This window comes from Trichosurus vulpecula, chromosome 2 (assembly GCF_011100635.1).
Source record: "Trichosurus vulpecula isolate mTriVul1 chromosome 2, mTriVul1.pri, whole genome shotgun sequence".
NCBI lineage: Eukaryota > Metazoa > Chordata > Mammalia > Diprotodontia > Phalangeridae > Trichosurus > Trichosurus vulpecula.
In genome coordinates, this window is record NC_050574.1 from 369,269,384 (window position 1) to 369,290,434 (window position 21,051).

Below are 21,051 nucleotides of genomic sequence, written 5' to 3' on the forward strand. Positions count from 1 at the left end.
TTTTCTTGTTAGTTACCTTGCAGTTAGTCCTATTTCCTTTTCTAAGATTGAATTACTGAAGAACTTGATGTGTTCTTCTTATTGTCATTGTTCTGTAGTGTCTGATTTTGTGACCCCATTTGGAGTTTTCTTGGCAAAAATATTGGAATATTTGTTGTTTTCCTTCTCCAGCTCATTTTACAGATGAGGAAACCGAGACAAGCAGGGTTAAATGACTTGGCCGGGGTCACACAGATAGCAAATATCTGAGGTCAGATTTGAACTCAGGTCTTCCTGTCTCCAGGCCTGGTGATCTATCCATTGCTATGCTTAGCTGCCCTGTTCTTTTGGTAGTTGGAACATATCATATTTTTAAAAAATATTCCTCCATTTCTTTTGTGTACCTAGTTTTGTTAGCATATACTTGCATAGTAGGTTCTGACAATTCCTTTGATTTTTTCTCGTCTTGTTATTTCATCCTTTACTAGTTTGTTGATTAGATTTTTCTGACCTCTTCATTTTAATCCTATTGGCTAAAAGTTTATCAGTTTTGTTAGTCTTTTCAAAGAACCAGATTTTAGTTATGTTTATAATTTCTGTAGGCTTTTGGATTTCTAGTTTACCTTATAACTTCTAATTTTCAATATCCTTTTTTCCCTCTTTTTATTATTTAATATTTTTAGTTTTCATTTTTTTTTGGAAGGGGGAAGGCAAGGCAATTGGGGTTAAGTGACTTGCCCAAGGTCACACAGCTAGGAAGTGTGTCAAGTGTCTGAGGCCGGATTTGAACTCAGATCTCCCTGACTCCAGGGCTGGTGCTCTACAACTGTGCCACCTAGTTGCCCCAATATTTTTAGTTTTCAACATTGATTTCCACAAGATTTTGAGTTACAAATTTTCTTCCCATTTCTACCCTCCACCACCACTCCAAGATGGCAGATATTCTGATTGCCCTTTTCCCCAGTCTGCCCTCCCTTATGTCACCCCACTCCCCCTCCCTTATCCCCTTACTTTCTTATAGGGCAAGATAGATTTCTATACCTGATTGCCTGTATATCTTATTTCCCAGTTGCATGTAAAAACAACTTTTTTTTTGAGCATTTGCTTTTAGAACTGTGAGTTCCAAATTCTTTCCCTTCTTCCCTCCCCACCCACCCTCTTTGAGAAGACAAGCAATTCAACATAGGCCACACATGTATCATTATGCAAAAGACTTCCATAATAGTCATGTTGTGAAAGACTAACTACATTTCCCTCCATCCTATCCTGTCCCCCTTTATTCAAATTTCTCCCTTGACCTTGTCCCTTTTCAACAGCGTTTGCTTTTGACTACCTCCTCCCCCGATCTGCCCTCCCTTCTATCATCCCCCCTCTCTTATCCCCTTCCCCCCTACTTTCCTGTACAGTAAGATACCCAGTTGAGTGTGTATGTTACTCCATCCTTAAGTCAAATCTGATGAGAGCAAGATTCACTCACTCTTTTTCACCTGCCCCCCTTCCCTACCAATAGAACTGCTTTTTCTTGCCACTTTTATGTGAGATAATTTACCCCATTCTATCTCTCCCTTTCTCCTCCCAATATATTCCTCTCTCATCCCTTAATTTTATTTTATTTTTTAGATATCATCTCTTCATATTCAACTCACCCCCTTCAACTACCCTAATACTGAGAAAGGTTTCATGAGTTGCAAACATCATCTTTCCATGTAAGAATATAAACAAAACAGGTCAACTTTAGTAAGTCCCTTATGATTTCTCTTTCCTGTTTACCTTCTCATGCTTCTCTTGATTCTTCATATTTGAAAGCCAAATTTTCTATTCACCTCTGGTCTTTTCATTGAGAAAGCTTGAAAATCCTCTATTGTTTTGAAAATCCATATTTTGCCCTGGAGTATTATACTCAGTTTTGCTGGACAGGTGATTCTTGATTTCAATCCTAGCTCCTTTGATCTATGGAATATCATATTCCAAGACCTTTGAGCCCTTAATGCAGAAGCCGCTAGATCTTGTGTTGTCCTGATTGTGTTTCTACAATACTTGAGTTGTTTCTTTCTGGCTGCTTGCAATATTTTCTCCTTGACCTGGGAACTCTGGAATTTAGCTACAATATTCCCAGGAGTTTTCTTTTCCGGGATCTTTTTCAAGAAGTGATCAGTGGATTCTTTCAATTTCTATTTTACCCTCTGGTTCTAGAATATCAGGGCAGTTTTCCTTGATAATTTCTTGAAAGATGATGTCTAGGCTCTTTTTTTTGATCATGGCTTTCAGGTAGTCCAATAATTTTAAAATTATCTCTCCTGAATCTATTTTCCAGGTCAGTGGTTTTTTCAATGAGATATTTCACATTGTCTTCCATTTTTTCATACTTTTGGCTCTGTTTTATAATTTCTTGATTTCTCATAAAGTCACTAGCTTCCACTTGCTCTATTCTAATTTTTAAGGTAGTATTTTCTTCAGTGGTGTTTTGAACCTCCTTTTCCATTTGGCTGTTCTGCCTTTTCAGGCATTCTTTTCCTCATTGGCTTTTTGGAGCTCTTTTGCCATTTGGGTTAGTCTGTTTTTAAGGTGTTATTTTCTTCAATATTCTTGGGGTCTCCTTTAACAAGTCATTCACTTGTGTTTCATGATTTTCTTGCATTACTCTGATTTCTCTTCCCAATTTTTCTTCTACTTCTCTAACTTGCTTTTCCAAATCCTTTCTGAGCTCTTCCATAGCCTGAGACCAATTTATATTTTTCTTGGAGGCTTTTGATGTAGGCTCTTTGACTTTGTTGACTTCATCTGGCTGTATGTTTTGATCTTCTTTGTTGCCAAAAAAAGATTCTATAGTCTGAGTCCTTTTACGCTTCTTGCTCATGTTCCCAGCCTCCTACTTGATCCTTGAACTTTTTGTCAGGGCATGACTGCTTTCAGAGTGGAGTGTGCTTTGACCCAAGCTTTAGAGGCCTTACACTGCTGTTTTCAAAGTTACTACTGTTCTGAGGTCGTATGATATTCCTTTCCTGGCCTGTGCTGTGGTCTGTGAGTGAAAGAACTCCTTTCTGCCTTGTAGCTATCAGGAGGACTCCCTCTGTACAGTCGCCATAAGCTCTGCCACACCAGCACTCCTCCTCCCCCAAGAACTGCCAACCAGCACTGTGGCCCAGACCCAAGCTGGGCAAAGCAAGGGAACCCTGCCTCTGCACCAGCAAAGCACTTCCTGCACTCCTGCTCTGATCTGCTGCTTGATTCCTCCCACCCTGTGGGCCAGGGGCTCCCGAAGCAGCTGCCTCTAGAGCTCTGGAAGCAGTTGATGGAGCTTCCTGCTACTGCTGCCACCACCTCCTCCAGCCCCAGGGAGTTTTTCCACTGACCTGCTTTGGTGTTTGTGGGTTGAGAAGTCTAGTAACTGCTACAGCTCAGTCATTCATGGCCCTGAAGCTTTCTCCACCCAATCTACTCTGTGCCTGGTCTGTCTTGGCATGGCTCACACTAGGCTGAGCTCTGCTCCCAGTACCATGCGCTAGACCGTTCCCAGCAACCATCCAGGCCAACCTGGACTGGAGACCTGCTTCCTTCTGTTATTTTGTGGGTTCTTGTAGCAACAATTCATCTAGCAGCTGTTGTGGAGGTGAAAGCCCAACAGAAGCCCAACAACAAGAGCTGCCAGCACAGTTTCTTTTGATCTGTTTTACTAAGGAAAGCAATGTTAAGGGGTTAACAATCTCACTTTAATTCAACATATACATATAAACTCACTTAGTTCAGGAGGAAAAACCAGCAAACTAAACTTCAGAGCAAATACAAACAAGTTACAAACATACACAACATAAACAGGCCAGATCACAATTCATAGTTACCAAGAAACCATCAACACCTAGATTGATGAGCCGGGAGGCTCTTAGAGCAGCTGCCCAGAGTCCTATGCCAACACTCCTCCAGGAGTAAGAGCCTCAAGCAAGCAACTCTGTTATCCCTTTTTACGCGGAGTTTAGATGTCATCAAACATCATCTGAGCGATCAGAACTTAGGTGCTTACTATTGGCTCTGGTCTTACCAACTCCCTTTAGGGCCCTGGGGGCTTCCCACCTCTCTCAAACTAGAGAACTAGTTTGCTAACCAGCCTGGGGCTTTGCACCTAGTAGTAAAAGGGCATGGGCCTGGGGTTTAGCACCTAGTAAGACTCAATCAAAGACAATTAATTTAGCATTCTAAAGCAATAAAAATGTCCCAACTTAATTAATATTACATTTCTGTAGCTCTAGAATTTGTTCTGAGCAATTTTTTATAGGTGTTTGGAGGGATTTGGGGGAAAGCTTAAGCCATTCCCTGTTTTCCAACTGTCATCTTGGCTCTGCCCCGCTTTATATCATTAAGGCAGAATTCATGACTTCAAAGATAACCATGAATATGCCTGAATGGTCCAGAATCGCAGGATATAAAGAATTCTCTAAGTAGAAGGCAGAGGAGTTAAAGCATTTATTAAAACTCAAAAGTAGCAGACCCACGGACCAGTGTCCCCAGTTCGACATTCTGGCAAGAACCTTCCAAAACCAGTATTCCCCTCTCACAATAGTGCCCAGGAGGCCACAGAAAAACATTAGGGCAGCAAGCCAAGCCATACTGGTGCTTCCCCCCCACCCAAATGCCATGGCCCCCCAGCAAGAAGACCACCCACTGGCCTCAAGCCCCTGCTCAGCACTTTCTGGTCTCTACAAGGGTCAGTCCTGCTTTTTTTGTAACCCCTGCCACCATCGCCGCTGCTTCCACTGCTTCTGCCGCAATCTCCAAGCTGTGTTCCAGCTAGCTGACTGCTTCCTCTCTCCTTCAGCTCTTAACTGCTCTCACCAACTGCCTCACCAACTGTCTCTTAGCTCTGCTGCAACCATTCAGCAAGCTCCTCCCACCACAGGCTTCATGTCATCACGTGGACCAGAACTCAAGCGCCTACCATTGGCTCCAGTCCTAGCCACTCCCCCCAGGACCCTGAGAGCCCCACCCCCGAAGTCTACTCAAATGGGTAGGGAAGATCTTCCCATTCACTGATTGCCTTTACACCCTTCAATATCCTTTCTTTTCTTCTTATTTTGGTCTTGTTCATGTTGGCTTTCTAATTTTTAAAAAAGTATCTTCACTTCACTCATCCTTTGTTTTTCTATTTTGTATGTTTGTATATTTTTAGGAGTATCATTTTTCCTTTGAGGACTACTTTGGCTGAATCCCAGAAATTTGGGTATATTGTTTCTTTATTGTTTTCTTTCACATAATTTTAATTGTTTCTATGCTTTGCTCTCTGACCTACTCATTGCCATGTCTCCATTTGGGTCTGTGTTCTCTGATTTTATTTTTATTGGGTTATAGTCTGTAAAATAGTCCAGTTCTGTTTCTTGTTGCCGCAGAATGGTGGCACAAGGGCAGCCACAGAAGATGTGCAGGAACAGCAGCAACTGCAGAGTTCCTTTAATTTGCATTTCTCTACTTATTAGTGATTTGGAGCATGCTTGTTTGTTTGTTTTGTGGGTGCTGATAGTTCTGATTTCTTCTTTTGAAAACAGCCTGTTAATATCCTTTGACAATTTATCTTTTGGGATCTCTTTCCCAAGGTGATTGGTGGATTTTTTTCAATGCCTATTTTGCCCTCTGATTCCAGGATATCTGGGCAGTTTTACTTGGATTCCTTTGGTGCAGGTGGTCTGTCTACTGGTTTTCCCTTGATATTTCTAAATGGTCTATCCACTTCATTTTACTTTCACACATTTTCATGATTATATCCTTTACATTGTTTACCTTGTGCAGTTTTCACTATTAAAATATATTGTAGCTTATTCACTCCCACTATGTACTTTCCATTGGTTTGGGCATCCTATAACCTTTTGACATTGTGATATTCCAGGACTTGTAGACATACAGAATCATGGGAAGACTGTTGTTAAAAAAGATGGGCTTTTGTTTAAAGAGAATCTTGGAGCTATAAAAAACCATTTAGTCTACTTTCTTCTCCTTGTTCAGTTCTAAGTTCCCATCCAAGGCAGATGTATGCTCATGGATGCACCTTGTGGGCTGTCTATTCAATATTATCTGGACTATTTATCTATCCATTCATCTATCCATCCATCTATATCTATCTATCTATCTATCTATCATCTATCTATCTGTCTGTCTGTCTGTCTGTCTCTATATCTATCTATCTATCTATTCTCCATCTGCTTGTTTTTTCCTTACTCCAATGTAGCCAGGTAGAAAAGAAAACAAGGTTGAGATGTTGGAGCCTTTTGTAAGCATTCTTAGTACTGACTCAGAAACCAGTAGAAAAGCCTTTTCTCACCAGAGGTAAATGCGCTGGAAACAGTCACTGAATACCTGTAGGTGCTCCAAAGGCCACATCAGAGATTGCATCAGATTGAGCACTTGGTCATAAGGACTGGGCTTTTTTTATTGGCCAGTATGTGTATGTACATAATACATAAATAAAATGATCTATTTCATTATTCAGTCATTTTCAGTTCTGTCCAACTCTGTGACCCCATTTGGGATTTCCTTGGCAAAGATACTGGAATGATTTGCCATTTCTTTCTCCACCTCATTTTATAGATGAGGAAACCGAGGCAAACAAGGTTAAGTGACTTGCCTAGGTCCACACAGATGTGTCTGAGGCCAGATTTGAACTCAGAAAGATGAGTCTTCCTGACTCCAGTCCCAGCACTATGCACTATGGCGTCACCTAGCTGTGCCAAATTACATATGCAATATATTATTAGCCCAAATTTAATGGAGCAATTTTAAACACAATTCCTCTGCTAAGTCCTCTGCTGCATCAGTCTCACAGGATGGTAAGATAAGAGATCTAGAGCTGGCAGAGACACCAGGGACATTTTGTTCAACATTCTTATTTTAAATATGAGGAAACTGAGGCCCAGAGAATTTAGCTAACTTGCCCAAGAGTAGACAGAGGCAGTATTTAAACCCATGCCCTCTTGTGCTTTTAAGTTGAATTTCCCTCTTATCACTTTAAAATTACCCTGTCCCCTATTGTCCTAACCTCTTTTGGATTTTCCCCCTTCCCCCCCACATTCATCTTTCTGAAGCCTTCCATGACAGGCAGTGCAAAATACTGTGAGCTCTTATATTTTGTTAACAGATATTTTATTTTATCTTAAATACTTTCAAAACATGTTTTTGACTGGGTAGCATGCTTGTTGCTGAAAGACTTGATGGGCATGGAACTGTTTCAAAATCTTGTCAAGTCTACCTGCTTCTCCAGGATCCATCTTGTCTTTATAGAATATATGACGTTTTGCTGGATAGATAATTCTGCATTCATGTCATATGCCTTTTAATGTTACAGATCTTGTACTCCAATGTCCCCAAACCTCCCTTTGTCCTCCTTTTCTGTGGTGTTAATATTTGTTTCTTGGTGAGTAATTTCTTCACTTCTGGAAACTTGTAATAATCTTTCCTTGTCCTTGTAGCATATAATAAATGTTAACTTGAGTTCTTCCTTGTGGATTCTTTCATAGATGTTTTTTCTATTGGTGACTTTGAAACATTTTTTAAATTTAAAATTTTATTTTTAAATTATGGAATAAAATCAACATTTCCATAGCATAGTACAATAAAAAAGATGATTGTATATGAAACTGCAACTCTACCATGCACAATTTGCTATTCCTTTAAAATATACAACAAAATTATCAGGTAATTTTTTTTCTTCCCCCCTCCCCCACCCTGGAGATGGAGCACAAATAAACATACACACATATGTAAAATTATTCTATACATACTTCTCTTTATCAGTTCTTCCTCTGGATGCAGATAGTGTCTTCCTTCATATGTCCTTTATAGTTAATTTGGGTATTTATAATAGACAAAATAACTTACTTGCTCAAAGTCATTCTTAAAACAATATTGCTGTTACTGTACATAATGTTCTTTTATTATGTCTCAAAGGTATAGGTATTTTAATAACTCTTGGAACATAATTCCAGATTGCTTTCCAAAATGGGTGAATCATAGATTTTTACCAGTTCTGGAAAACAGATTTGATAATTTGAAATAAACTGTCTACTCTTTTTTCCCCATTTTCTGGCATATTGGTAATCCCGAGGTTGCTGTATCATGATCTATGTTCTGGGTATTTTACTCAGGACTGTGTATTTTTCAATAATTTTAACAATTCAATGATTTTTCTTTTTAACCTGTATTTTCAGATTCTTAGCATTTCATGGAATCTGATATTTATAGTGGCAAGTTTTCTGCTTGTTCCTTCTTTGGATTTTTAAAGTTTTTCCGTTGTATTATACATAGTCATTTTCTTCCTCACTTTCACTTTTTAATGCACTATTTCACTTGATTTTTCATCTGATTTTATACTCTCTTTGAGCTCTTCTTTTACTTGGTTATGTCATTTTCTTAGCATAGTTTATTTTTATTTACTTTCTTTGAATGTGTCATTTGTCTATTTGAAGATGTCTCTGGTAATATAGTATGTGATACCCTTATTTTTCTTGGTGCTTCTGGTATTCAAGCTTATTCAGTTATCCTATATTATTTTTTTAATTGTGTCGGCACTTCTTTGCTTTGTTCATTTTAAGTTTTACCATTTATTTTCTTGTATTTTAAACTTTTTTCTTCTTTTAATATTGTATTTGTTATTCTCTGTCTCTCTCACTTTTTCTCTTGCTGAACTCTCTCTCTCTCTCTCTCTGATTCTTTCATGCCAACATTTTGAATTAGCTTAACAGTCACTATTTCTGTCATTTGAAGAATGATGTTTGGACGGTGTGATCATTTAAAGTTTCATACATTATTTATACTGCCTAGCAATGCCTCATTTACTTATTCATCCGCTAAAAAAGAAAACTAATTGTTCAAAGCACTGAGCATGTATTCATATTAGGGCAGGTATAAATTATATTTTATCTAATTATAGCAAACATTGATAATAAAGATGGCACAACATGCTAAGGAATCATATTTGTCATTTTCTCCCTTAATGCTTTTGTTTATGGTAAGGGAATAGAATATGCCAGAAGGCAGGCAAAAGGACAAAAATCTCAGGATTCTGTTGCTTGGCTGTTTAATGTTATATTATTTTCTCCTTTTCTTCCTCTTCCTTCCTTCCTTCCTTCTTTCCTTCCTTCCTTCCTTCCTTCCATCCATCCATCCTTCTTTTCCCCATTTCTAAAGAGAAATGATTATACTTAGCCTGAAGTCAAAATGTTATGAGGATTAAAGAGAGTCTAGACAAAGTTTTCTGTTTTTGTATTTGGGAAGCAGCTATCTATGTGTTCTGGAGGAATAGGTGAGTTTGACCTCGCTATATACACTGGATGAATTTCTTCTTACTTGTGTTGTGGAGGTACAGTTGCTAATAGAATTAGAAAATTGCACTCACTCCAGCTAAGTCTCACTTTCCCCTTTTTTTCTGGGAATACAAAGAGTGCAATAACATGATGGGAGAATCAACATTGCTATACTCCTAGTAGGTCTCTTCCCTGCCCCTCTCCCAGCCACAACCTCACCTATCTCTAGTTGGACCTATCTTTAAATCATGTTTCTCTCTGTGACTTTCATAAAGGCATGTGAGGTTTCCTGAGACATCCTGATATACCCCAAGATACCCTGCCATATTATATGAACCAGGTCCAGCAGTTAGCAACTATCATTTACTAGAACATTTGAATACCAAACACCATGTGTACATATTATTAGATTGGGACCAATTTTGTGGTTGTTCAGGGCAACTAACTTAACTGCTTTCCCAAATGAAGTGAGTTCCATGGAGCCTAAGTTCCAGAGATTCTGTGGAATCTCTTGTTACCAGAGCATAAGAGAGAATTTATGAGGAAATACCCCCATTTCAGTTTTCTTGGCTTTATTTCAACCCAAGATTAGACTTGTCAACTATATTGTTAAATGATCAGATTAAGAAAGCTGAAAAAATATGGCATATAATGATTTAGATTTCTAGATTGATCATTTAATGCTTAAGAAAACATAAAATAAAATAGGAAATAAGCTTTTTATAGGAATAAAATGTTATCTTACATTTTGATCAGTTCTCTCAATCAGAAACAACATTTCATAAAACATATATTTCATAAAATGAAGCATATCTTGTAATTACTAGGAATTTAGATTCTTATCAATAGCATGATAGAAAGGTCAACCTATTAACTTTCAATTATTGCTAAAAGTGACATAGTTTAATTCAAAATAGTTCAATAAATTATAAATAGATAAATCAATGCAAAATTTTTTTCATTTCCTAGATTCACAACATATATGTCTGGTAAAAGTTGCAAATAGGACCCAAATAGAGGTTCAAGGGACAGAAAGTTAAAAAAAAATCAAGGGATAGTTTTTGACTCTTGAGATGAAGGCATTTTACATAGCTAAGTTTCCATGCTTAGAACAGTAAAAAAGAAAATTCTAAGGACTGGATAACTTAAGTCATTTGACAACAGAAACACACCTTCGAAGTAGTCTACATAAACATCATTAAAACACTACATAAAATAGTATGTAAATGTCATCAAATATTAAATGTCATAAATAAATGTTAAACTAACACCAGTTAATAATCTTCTTTTTCCAAACCAATAATGTTTTTTAGAATAAAGAGTTCTTTTGTTAAAATAATCCTTTGAAGGACTTTAACAAGGAAACAAGGTTTTATCTCTAAGTAAAAAGTTCAGCTGGTACCTAGCCATGTTATTAAACGAGGATTAGAAATAGCACAGGGTTTTTAAAAGCATAATTCTTACATTAGGATAAATAGCAAATATGATTTGGTTTGGTTATGTACTACTTTTGATATGCTTTCAGCTATCATAACCTATGACACTGGGTAAATGAAATATCTTGTGACAATTTAAAGCAAAGAGAAATTATTTCAATTAAGCTACTGGGTTAAATCTTTTAATCCATTTAGTAATATAAATAGTTTGTGAAAGTAGATATGACACATTGCTGGGTATACAGAGTTTTTAGGTATTTAGGATTTGTACATTTGCAATGTTATATTATTTTTATGTGTAGCAACCAATCAGGGGACCTCAATTTAATTGAATACTCCCAATCTACTTGAAATGATAGGCCATAAGGGGCAGGAACAGAGTCAATGAGCTGTAGGATTATTCTCTCTTCAGGCCCATTTGCACCTTGCAAAAAGTGGTTCTGTTTTAGACATTGATTGACCCATTTCAGCCATGAATCTGCAGACAATTGAAGTTCCCCTGGGTGGGGATAGCCTTAGTAAAAATTTGAAAGCAAATTAATCCAGTCAAGATGTCAGTCGAGAAAGCATTCAGCTTTGGCAGATGAGAAGAAAGAATTCAGCTTCCAAGCTCAGTGTTCACCTTTCCTCTTGTCCCTCTTATAGAATGCAACTATAGAGGAGGAGATTTCTTTCCCAAACCGTGTTCCATTTGTAATACCATCTTTCATGTGCCCTGAAAAGAGAATTCAAAGATGTTGCTTCTTGAACCTCTATCTTCCTTGTACAGCAAAGATTGCTTGACCTGAAAAACTCCTGAGTGCTGTCTGAACTAGATTAAAATGTAACTGGGAAATGCTTAACAAATGAATAAAAATACAATACAACATAGATAAGGTTAATTTGTGGTTTTCTAAATCAGTCAATATGTAGCCCACAGAGATCCTGTTCTATTTGAATTTGACAGAATTGATTAGAGGATGGGAGATATTGAACTCAAGAGTTCCAGAAAATCCATCTGTGAAGTTCGGTTTGGTGAATTAGTAAGAGGAGTTGTAAGGCTGGCACCTGGAGCTAAGATACTGCTCAGGTCATGGCAGATCTCAGAACCAAGACTCTTTATGGTTCTGGGGTGTAGCCATCAGTTTTTTTTTCAGAAAGCACATGGAAGTATCCTAAGCCAGGATGTCATTTGAGTCTGAAGCTGGAGGCAGTGATTATAGGGAAGCAGCATACAACAGAGGCTGTGAAACCAGTGTTGGCTGGAGCAATGTAAGAACACCAGCACCTTGCAAAAGTGAGTTGCCCCATATCATGGAAATCTGTTCCCTAAGAGTGTGTGCCTCTCTACTAATGAACTTTGGGCATTCACACTTCCCATTAATCTGTATTCATGGGAAAGAACACTCAAGGGTCATGGAAAAGATATTATATTGCTAGTGTTGTATTGTTATGCCCTTACGCTATTGCTTTGCCTTGGCCTTGAGCTAGTTGTATCTTTTGGTCAATCAAAGTGAAGGTAAGTGCACTAGTAATGTCTTATGACTTTTAGATTAGGAGTGCTGACCCATAAAGTGCATTGATTCTGGAGTAGTCATCCCCCAAGGGACCCAACCTGTGAGGCTGAGTTTGGGGGGGTAACCCTAAAAGGGTATATGTAGCACCCAGGGACCCTCCCTACATGAATCCCAGAATGCTATCCTCAGTTCTAGAAAGTTGGTGGTTAAGAATCTTCTTGAAAACAGCTCACAAGTCCCCTGATTGGTTACTTTTCCTAGTTAACCAGAAGATATGCAAGGCAAAAACATTTAATAAAGTAGGATATTAATAAAAGTCACAACCAAAAATTCCCCTCCATAAACTCAAGTTAACTCTCCAACAAATATACAATTTCAATGTCAAGAGACAATGTGTAGGGATCACATCTGTGCCATACAAGTGTGCCAGGTACAAGTGTACCTTTGCAGAAGGGCAAACACAAAGGAAATACATATAACTAAGGTAAACATGGTGGGTCCATTCAAACCTCAATGCAAAGCTGTTGATGATTTAATCGAACTTTTCTCTTTTGGCCCTAAACCTCTGCATGCAGCATTCTCTATTATTCCTCAATAAGCATCAAGTCTGCAGCTCCTTTCTGGGTGTCATTTTCTGCTATAGCTGGTCATCAGCTAGCCAGTTACCTTCAGTCACCTAATGTCCTATTCATAATCCATGAAAGATGTCATGAGTAGTAAACTTCTCCCCTTTAGCAGTTAGTAAGTTTCTCCCACGAAACTTTTTTCAGCCAATGCTTATAATGGCCATGAAGCTCTTTTTTCAGCAAATGCTTACAAAGATCTTCTCAGTCAGGCTACTCAAAGAAGGTAGCAGATGACCAGTTTAAGATAATTCTTCTCTTTGAACTCATCTGTTCTCTACTGCCTCCTCTGATTCCCTCAATTCAACCCTCATTTGATTTATTTTTTAAAATTTCAAATACATTTTATTTCCATTGAAAGCCATTTTAATTTTTAGTTCTGAAACTCTCTGACCTTAGTGAGGATTCCCAGGGTGGTATTTCCACAAATGGCCAAGGAGCTAAATAAAACCATAAGTAAGAAAAACTGTATCCCAATCATACTTCTCAATATTGTGCAAAAGACAAAACTATATTGATTAAAGATGATTGAAAGACTGGGTGTGATGGTGCATGTCTGTAAAATCCCAACTACTGGAATGCTGAGGCTGGCAGATCTCTTGAGATAGTTCTTGGAGTTCTGAGTTGCATTGGGTTATGTCTGCCAGATATCTGTTCTCAGTCTAGGATGAATATGAGTGTCTGTAAGGGTTGCCTAAGGAGGGGCCAACTGGGCCAGGTCAGAAATAGAGCTGGTCAAAGTTGCTGCAACAATCTGTAGTGGGATCAGGCTGGTGAGTAGCCTTGTGCTTCTAGCCTGGGTCTTAAAAGATACTTCTCCTCAAACAACAATTTACATCATTGTTCCCCCACATTGAAATTGAAAAAATGTAATTTTTAATATGTAAAAATAAAATTAAATTAAGAATATGATTTCCAAGATGGAACATGATCTTTGTCCTTTTGGTAAAGATTGATAAGTGGTATATCTTCCTTATTTTTATGTCTTTCCACAATTAGGCCAATGATCCTTTCCCAGCCATTTCCCCATAGGATATAAACATCTATAATAGTAATTCTTGTATATTTTATCTTATGCTTTTAGCTTAATTACAAATTCAATTCACAGGTTCCATCTACCTTGTGTCACAGTGTTAACTGAGGAAACAAAGCTTCAAATTTTTGAGCAGATCAATTTATTAGCAAGGCTAGCAACTGCCCACCAGTTGGGTCCAAGACCTTCTCAGTGGGTGCAAGGACACCACTTGGCGGTTGAAAGAACTTTCTTATAGTCGATAATGAGAACCAACAGTTTACACAATTTTGAGTAACATGGGCATTCTCTCTTTCTGATTGACCAGAGTTTGACAAATCTTGTGGTTATTTCAAGAGTATTCTGGTATATTCTGTGGTTGTTACAAAAATATAATACAACATCTTGTGGTTGGTATCTACTATCCCAATTTCCCAGAATTATATCAATATCTCAATTTCCCCATAACCATATGATTTACAGCAAAGCAAGGCCTAACTCACAAAATGGAAGACAATTACAAAATGGAAAGAAGCAAACAAAATGGAGTTAGTTTTGGATTCCACGACTGTTAGAAGACATGGTCATATTTCACCATTTTTTATAGCATAGGACAGCAAATTTCTGTTTCCTGCTGAATTTGACCTTATAATAACTGACAACACATGGTAAAGTATCATTATAATATCCAAATCTGTGATACCTCTTATCATTACTTCCAAATGTTCTGGAGCTATTCCAAGAAAAGCACAGTGGGCATAGTCATTGAAATACATTTTTTTTTAAAAAAAAATGGGTACCAAAAATATTCCTTCCGTTTTTGGATAAGTGCTTTAAGAAGTCTGACATAATAGCTTAATTCTTCTCTTTTTTTCCTCAGGAATTTATTATATAATCATACTTTTTTTCTTATTGCTTTGGCTTCATGTATCTTTGCAACATTTTAATGCTTCAGAAGAAGACAAGAAAGGAAAGGAAAAAAATATATGTGAAGTTCATATTCATGTGTTTCAGGTATTAATGTCTGAAACTTGCACATTCACACTCTCCTGGAGAACTATTTGTTTTTCTGGGTAATTTGCATTAATTATGCCTTGCAGACAAGTTAAAAAATATCCAACACGCTAGAAATTGGCTCTGCACACTTAGCAGAGTCATAGCAATGACACAGCTGAAGGTATTGGGCATTCAAAAACTCTCAAATGTAGATATTCCTTCATTTGTTGCTATGAAACTTACTTCTTTTACATCTTTCTATTTTTTCAATAAAACACCATTTTTTGGTTCTTTTACTTCTTTTCCTACCTTTCTCTCTTCATCCCCAAACTGAGAAAGAAGGAAAACCAAAAACCCTTATTACAAATGTCTAGTCAAGCAAAAGAAATTCCCCCATTGGCCATGTCCAAAAAAATTTGTCCCAATCTTCAATCTGAGTTTATCACCTTTATCAGAGGGTAAGTAGCATGTTTCATCATTAGTCCTCTGGAATCATGATATATCATTATATTGATCAGAGTTCCTAAGTCTATCAAAATAGTTTGTCTTTATAATATTGTTGTCATTGCACAAATTGTTCTCCTGGTTCTGCTCACTTCACTTTGCATTAGTTCATGGAAGTCTTCTCAGGTTTTTCCAAAACTGTCCTCTTCATCATTTTTATAACACAATAATATTCCATCACATTTATATACGATAACTTGCCTAGACATTCCCCAATTGATGGGCACCCTGTCAGTTTACAATTCTTTGCAAGCACAGTAAGACTTGCTATAAATATTTTTGTGCCCATGGGTCCTTTTCTTCTTTCTATTGTTTCTCTGGAGTATCAACTTAATATTAGTATCATTGAGTCAAAGAGTATTGGTTCATGATTCCAAAAAAATAGTGCAATAATCTACATGTTTTCCCACATCCCCTCCAGCATGTTATTTCTGTCAACTTTGCCAGTCTGATGAATATGAGGTAGAATGCCATAGTTGTTTTAATTTGCATTTTTCTAATTAGTGATTTAGAGCATTTTTTTATACAACTATTGATAACTTGGACTTCTTTCTCTGAAAATTACCTGTTCATATTCTTTGACCACTTATCAGTTAGAAAATGGCTCTTATTCTTATACATTTGAATCAGTTCTCTGAAAAACTTAGAAATGAGACCTTTGTCAGAGAAACTTGCTGCAATGAAATCCCCCTTTACCTGCTTCTTTTCTGATTTTAGCTGGATTGATTTTATTTGTGCAACAAGTTTTGAATTTTATGCAATCTAAATAATTCATTTTACCTCTTATTATCCTTTTTATCCTTTGTTTGATCATGAACTCTTCCCTTATCCATAGTTCTGATGGGTAATTTCTTGCTTGTTCTTATAATTTGTTTATGATGGTCTAAATCATGCAGCCATTTGGAATTTATCTTATTATATAATATGAGACGTTAACTATATCCAGCGTATGCTAGATTGCTTTCCAATTTTCCCAAGTTCTTACCTCAACATCTTGGATCCCTGTATTTATCAAACACTAGGATCTTGTACTTGTTTGCTTCTATAAATTGGGTGTCTGATCTGTTCCACTGATCAAGCTCTCTATTTTTTGCATAGTTCTGATTTGTTTTGTTGATTACTGATTTATAGTGTAGTTTGAGATATGATCCTGCTGGGTTTCCTTCTTTCTTACTTTTTCCTTAGGAGATACTGGACATCATGTTCCTTTATATAAACTTTATTGTCATTTTTTCTAGCTCTATAAAATAATCCTTTTGGTAGTTGGATTAGTATGGCACTGAATAAGTGAATTAATTTAGAGAGGAATGTTATTTTAGCTTAGTCTATCCATAAAAAATTATTATTTCTCCAATCATTTAAATCTGTTTTTGTTTGTGTAAAGTGTGTTTTGTAGTTGTATTTATGTAGCTCCTGTGTGTGTCTTGACAGGTGGAACCCCAAGTATTTTTTATTTTCTGTAGTTATTTAAATTCTAATCTCTCTTTCTACCTCTTCTTGCTGGGTTTTGTTATCAATATACAAAAATATCAAGGTTTTATGTGAATTCATTTTATACCTTGTGACTTTGCTGAAGTTGTTAATTGTTTCAATAATTTTGGAGGGGTTGACTCTATAGGGTTCTCTAAATAAACCACCAAATTATCTGCAACCCCCCCCATAAATTTGCTTCCTTTCTTTTTCTTTTATTATTGCTATAGTTAGTATTTCTAGTGCTATATCAAATAGTAGTGGTGATAATAGACATCCTTATATTTCCTCTGATCATATTGGAAATTTTATTGCTTTTGCATACAATCTTAGCTCTTCATTTTGGATAGATAATACTTATCATATTAAGAAAAGATCCCTTTATTCTTATACTGTCTAGTTTTTTTTAAACAGGATGGTGTATTATATATTTTCAAAGGCTTTTACTGTATCTATTGATATAATTATATGCTTTTTTCTTTTTGTTATTAATATGTTAATATAATAAAGAATCATTTTTATAGTTTTCCTAATGTTAAACACTAATATTGCATTAGTTGTATAAATTCAGCCTAGTCATAGTGTGTAATCCTTGTTATATGTTGCTGTGTTCTCCTTGCTGATACTTTATTTAACATTTTTGCAGGGATATTCATTAGGAATATTGATCTGTGGTTTTATTTCTCAGCTCTTCCTGTCCCTGGTTTAGGTTAACTAGATTGTATTTTTGCCACAGAAAGAATTTGGTGGAATATCTGGAGGAAATGTCTGCATTTAGTTTGGATCCTGCTGCCGCCTTCTTGGGGTATTGAGTAGTGTGTTATTTGAGGAGCTCTAGGACAGCTCAGGTTTCATGCCTGCAATGCTTTCCAATGCTTCCAATGCTTTCAAAATGACCTAGTAGAGGAAAAATTCTGATCAGTGTTCTCCTCTTGTTAGCTCTGCAAGTTCCTGATCTAGATTTGGGTTTAAGAAACACACTTGTGGGTTTGACTCTAGTTGGAGTGACAAGGAGACTACTGTTAGACTTAACCAATATCAAACCAGCTGGAAATCTCTAAGTGACAGACTTATAGACTTCCTTTCTTCTGAGATTCTTGATCATTCTCCTTTAGGCTTCATACTGGGCTAGGGGCTGGAACTGAGAACCTGCTCTGCTTCTCGGTTCAAAGTCATGCAACTACTGCTTACTTCGGAAGTTCCTCTTGCCTTATTCACGGCCATGGCCACTCACAATCACTTCTCTACCTTGGAATGCAACTCCTCAGTCAGCCTGGAATCTGTCCCTTGGAACTGGGTAATGAGTGACAGAACTGCCAGTTGCTAATTGTTCCTGAAATCTGTACAAGTTTATTTTGTGTCTCTGGGACCTCTTCTTGTTCTGGTATATAGCCTCCTCTTTCAGGCCCTGACCTGAAATGCTCTGTACTGTGTGCTCCTGTGTGCTCCTCAAGATCTCTCTATTTTCATTCCAACCTGGACTAGATAAATGATGTACAGTGATTTTTTTCCCCCTTGGAAATTAGGATACAATTAATTAATTAATTTAATCCCCTTGGATCAGGACTTAGTCTGGTGGGTTTCCTAGATCTTTATGAATGAGTTTTTTTGTTTTTTGGTGGAGGGGTGGTGGTGCTTCAGTTGTACTTTTTCCTGCTACTCTGCCATCTTGGTTCTACAACCCCCATTTACATTAACAGTGCCCATCTACTTATACCCACACTCAGAATACTGGCTCAGCTGCATAGCAGGGAGGGATCTAGCAGAGCTATGCAAGCTGAGAAAACGTAGAGTAAGTAGACTATACGGAGGATGTAAGTAAAAGAAAATGGTAAGAGACCAAGGCAACCTGTCCTGTGAGTTTGTCCTATAGCTATTAAACTGATTGAATGTCAGTCCAAAGAAGGTGACCCAAAAAATCTTTTGAGTAATGACAGCATCATTAAAATAAATATGTCTCTTCTTAGGAAATTGCTTAAAAGAACAATGCTATTTTGGATGTAAAAATTTTGCAAGGCTAAGAAAAAGATCAGGTCTAGTGAAAAAAAAAGCTAGTCACAAAAGAAGTGATAGAAAAAGAGTAATGGAAGTCAGTCAGCAGGCAAGTAATAGGCACCTATTGGCTGCTGGAGCTACAAACAAAAAACAAAAAACCCACAAAATACAGTTCAGTTTCTTAAGGAGCTTGCAGTCTAACAGAGTATGAAGGAAAAATGAAGTATTTTTGTTTGAGATGAAAACATTTTTGATTTTCTGAATTCAAGAGCAAACATAGAGTTGTAAGTCTGAATCTAGCTACCATTCAAACCAAAACTTTGAGGTTTTTAACTATTAATCACCTTCATAGTGAAGAATCAGAGTAGAAAAGTCATTGTAAATAAGAGTTATTTGTGCTTTTTAGCACCAAGTAAGCTTTGCATAATACCAACATGCAAGATGAAGCTGTTAATGCATCTGGGATATGGCTGCTTTTGTTCCAAAAGGAAGTAAGCATTATAATCAACAATTTAGCCATTAATGCTTGAGTGACTACAGAGAATTCATAAGGAAAAAAAGAAGGCAGGGAAATTAAGTCCTTGGTTTCAAAAAGCCCTCTAGTCTCCCCCAAGGTTCACTAACATCTAGAAATATTACTGAAGACATTCTTAGGAAATAAACTTAAGAGCATTGTACCCTGAATGAATGAGTACAATTTTCTGATTTCCTGTCTTGCCTAAAGAAATTTATACATTAGAAAGCTTTTACACTCCAGTTTAATTTATGGGCTTTTTGTATTGATGCTCCTATTTACAACAACAGCTGAAATTTCTATGATTATAATGTTTAGGAGCTCCAGATATGATCGTACCAATTTTAAAGGAGAGGAAACTGAGATTTAGAGAGGATAAATGACTTTCCCAAGGCCATACAGCTTCTCAGTGTTAGAGATATGATTCAAACCCAAGTCTTCCTGACTCCAAGTCTAGGAGTCTAGCTGCTCCATAATGTTTATAAAGTGGATATTTAAAAAAAAGGTAAATAGAGCTCTTGATAGGAAAATAACAATACTTTATTATTAGAATTATAACCAGGTCAGGACTATTGGAGCAGTTTCCCAGAGTGAGGATTTTTCTGAAGGGTATTATTATTGCAAATAATAATAATACTTAGCATTTACACATATTTTAAAGATGCATAACACTTTACAAATATTAAGTCATTTTATTCTTACAACAGCCCTGGGAGATAGGTGCTATTATTATTACCCCCTTTTTACAGATGAGGAAACTGAGGCAAACAGAGGTTAAGTGACTTGCTCAGAGTCACACACAACAGACAAGTGTCTGAAGTGGGTAAAATATTTAAATGGTTACTGACAGAAATTATAGTTCTTTAAGGATGGAAGTGGGGACAAAGACCAGTGGAGGTGATGAAGTGACAGGATACTGAGAATAGGGATAGCAGGATGCTACTACCACTGCTGCAGGAGCTATTTGACTCTGTTTTTGCCTGAGGTGATCTTCTTCCCTCCAGGGACAGCTGGAGCAGAGAGCATGCAAAAGACAGCAACAATGCTGGGTTTGTCAAGTGCTGCTTGTGCAGCTGAAGTGTGCGGGAGGGACCGGGAAGAACTGGATCATGGGAAAATAGACTTGGAGAGGAAAAGGACCTTAGAGTTTGTCTGATCCAATCCTATCATTTTATAGATGAGGAAACTGAGGCCCAGACACATTAAATGATTTGATTATGGTCACATAGGTAGTCAGCATTGGAGATGAGACTTGAATTCAGATCTTTTGGTTCCAGAGCTATGATGTTTCTGTGAGTTTTCGTCTTGAGATCTCTTTCAGGTAGTAATCAGTACATTTTTTTTCAACTTTACTTTCTAGTTCTAAATTTTAGTTCAATTTTACTTTCTAGTTCTAAAAATTCAGGGCAATTTTCCTTAGTAATTTCTTGAAGTATAGTGTCTAGATTCTTTTTTTATCATAAATTTCAGGCAATCCAACAATTATTATATTGTCTTTCCTCAATCTGTTTTCCAGGTCAGTTATTTTTGTAATGAGATATTTCACATTCTCTTTCATTTTTTCATTCTTCTGATTTTGCTTTATTATTTCTTGGTGTCTTACTGAAGTCTTTAGCTTCCCCTTGCCCAATTCTAATTTTAAGGAGTTATTTTCTTCCATAAGTTTTTGGATCACTTTTTTAATTGGTTGGCTTGCTTTTAATAATTGTCTTGCATTACACTTATTTTTTTCTCTAATTTTTCCT

The 21,051-nt window shown here is 36.9% G+C and overlaps 1 protein-coding gene across 2 annotated transcripts in view; it reads left to right on the forward strand.

Annotated features, from left to right (window-relative positions):
- Window positions 1-21,051, forward strand: part of CLIC6 (chloride intracellular channel 6) — an 87,046-nt gene that overhangs the window by 15,682 nt on the left and 50,313 nt on the right. The window lies entirely within an intron of this gene.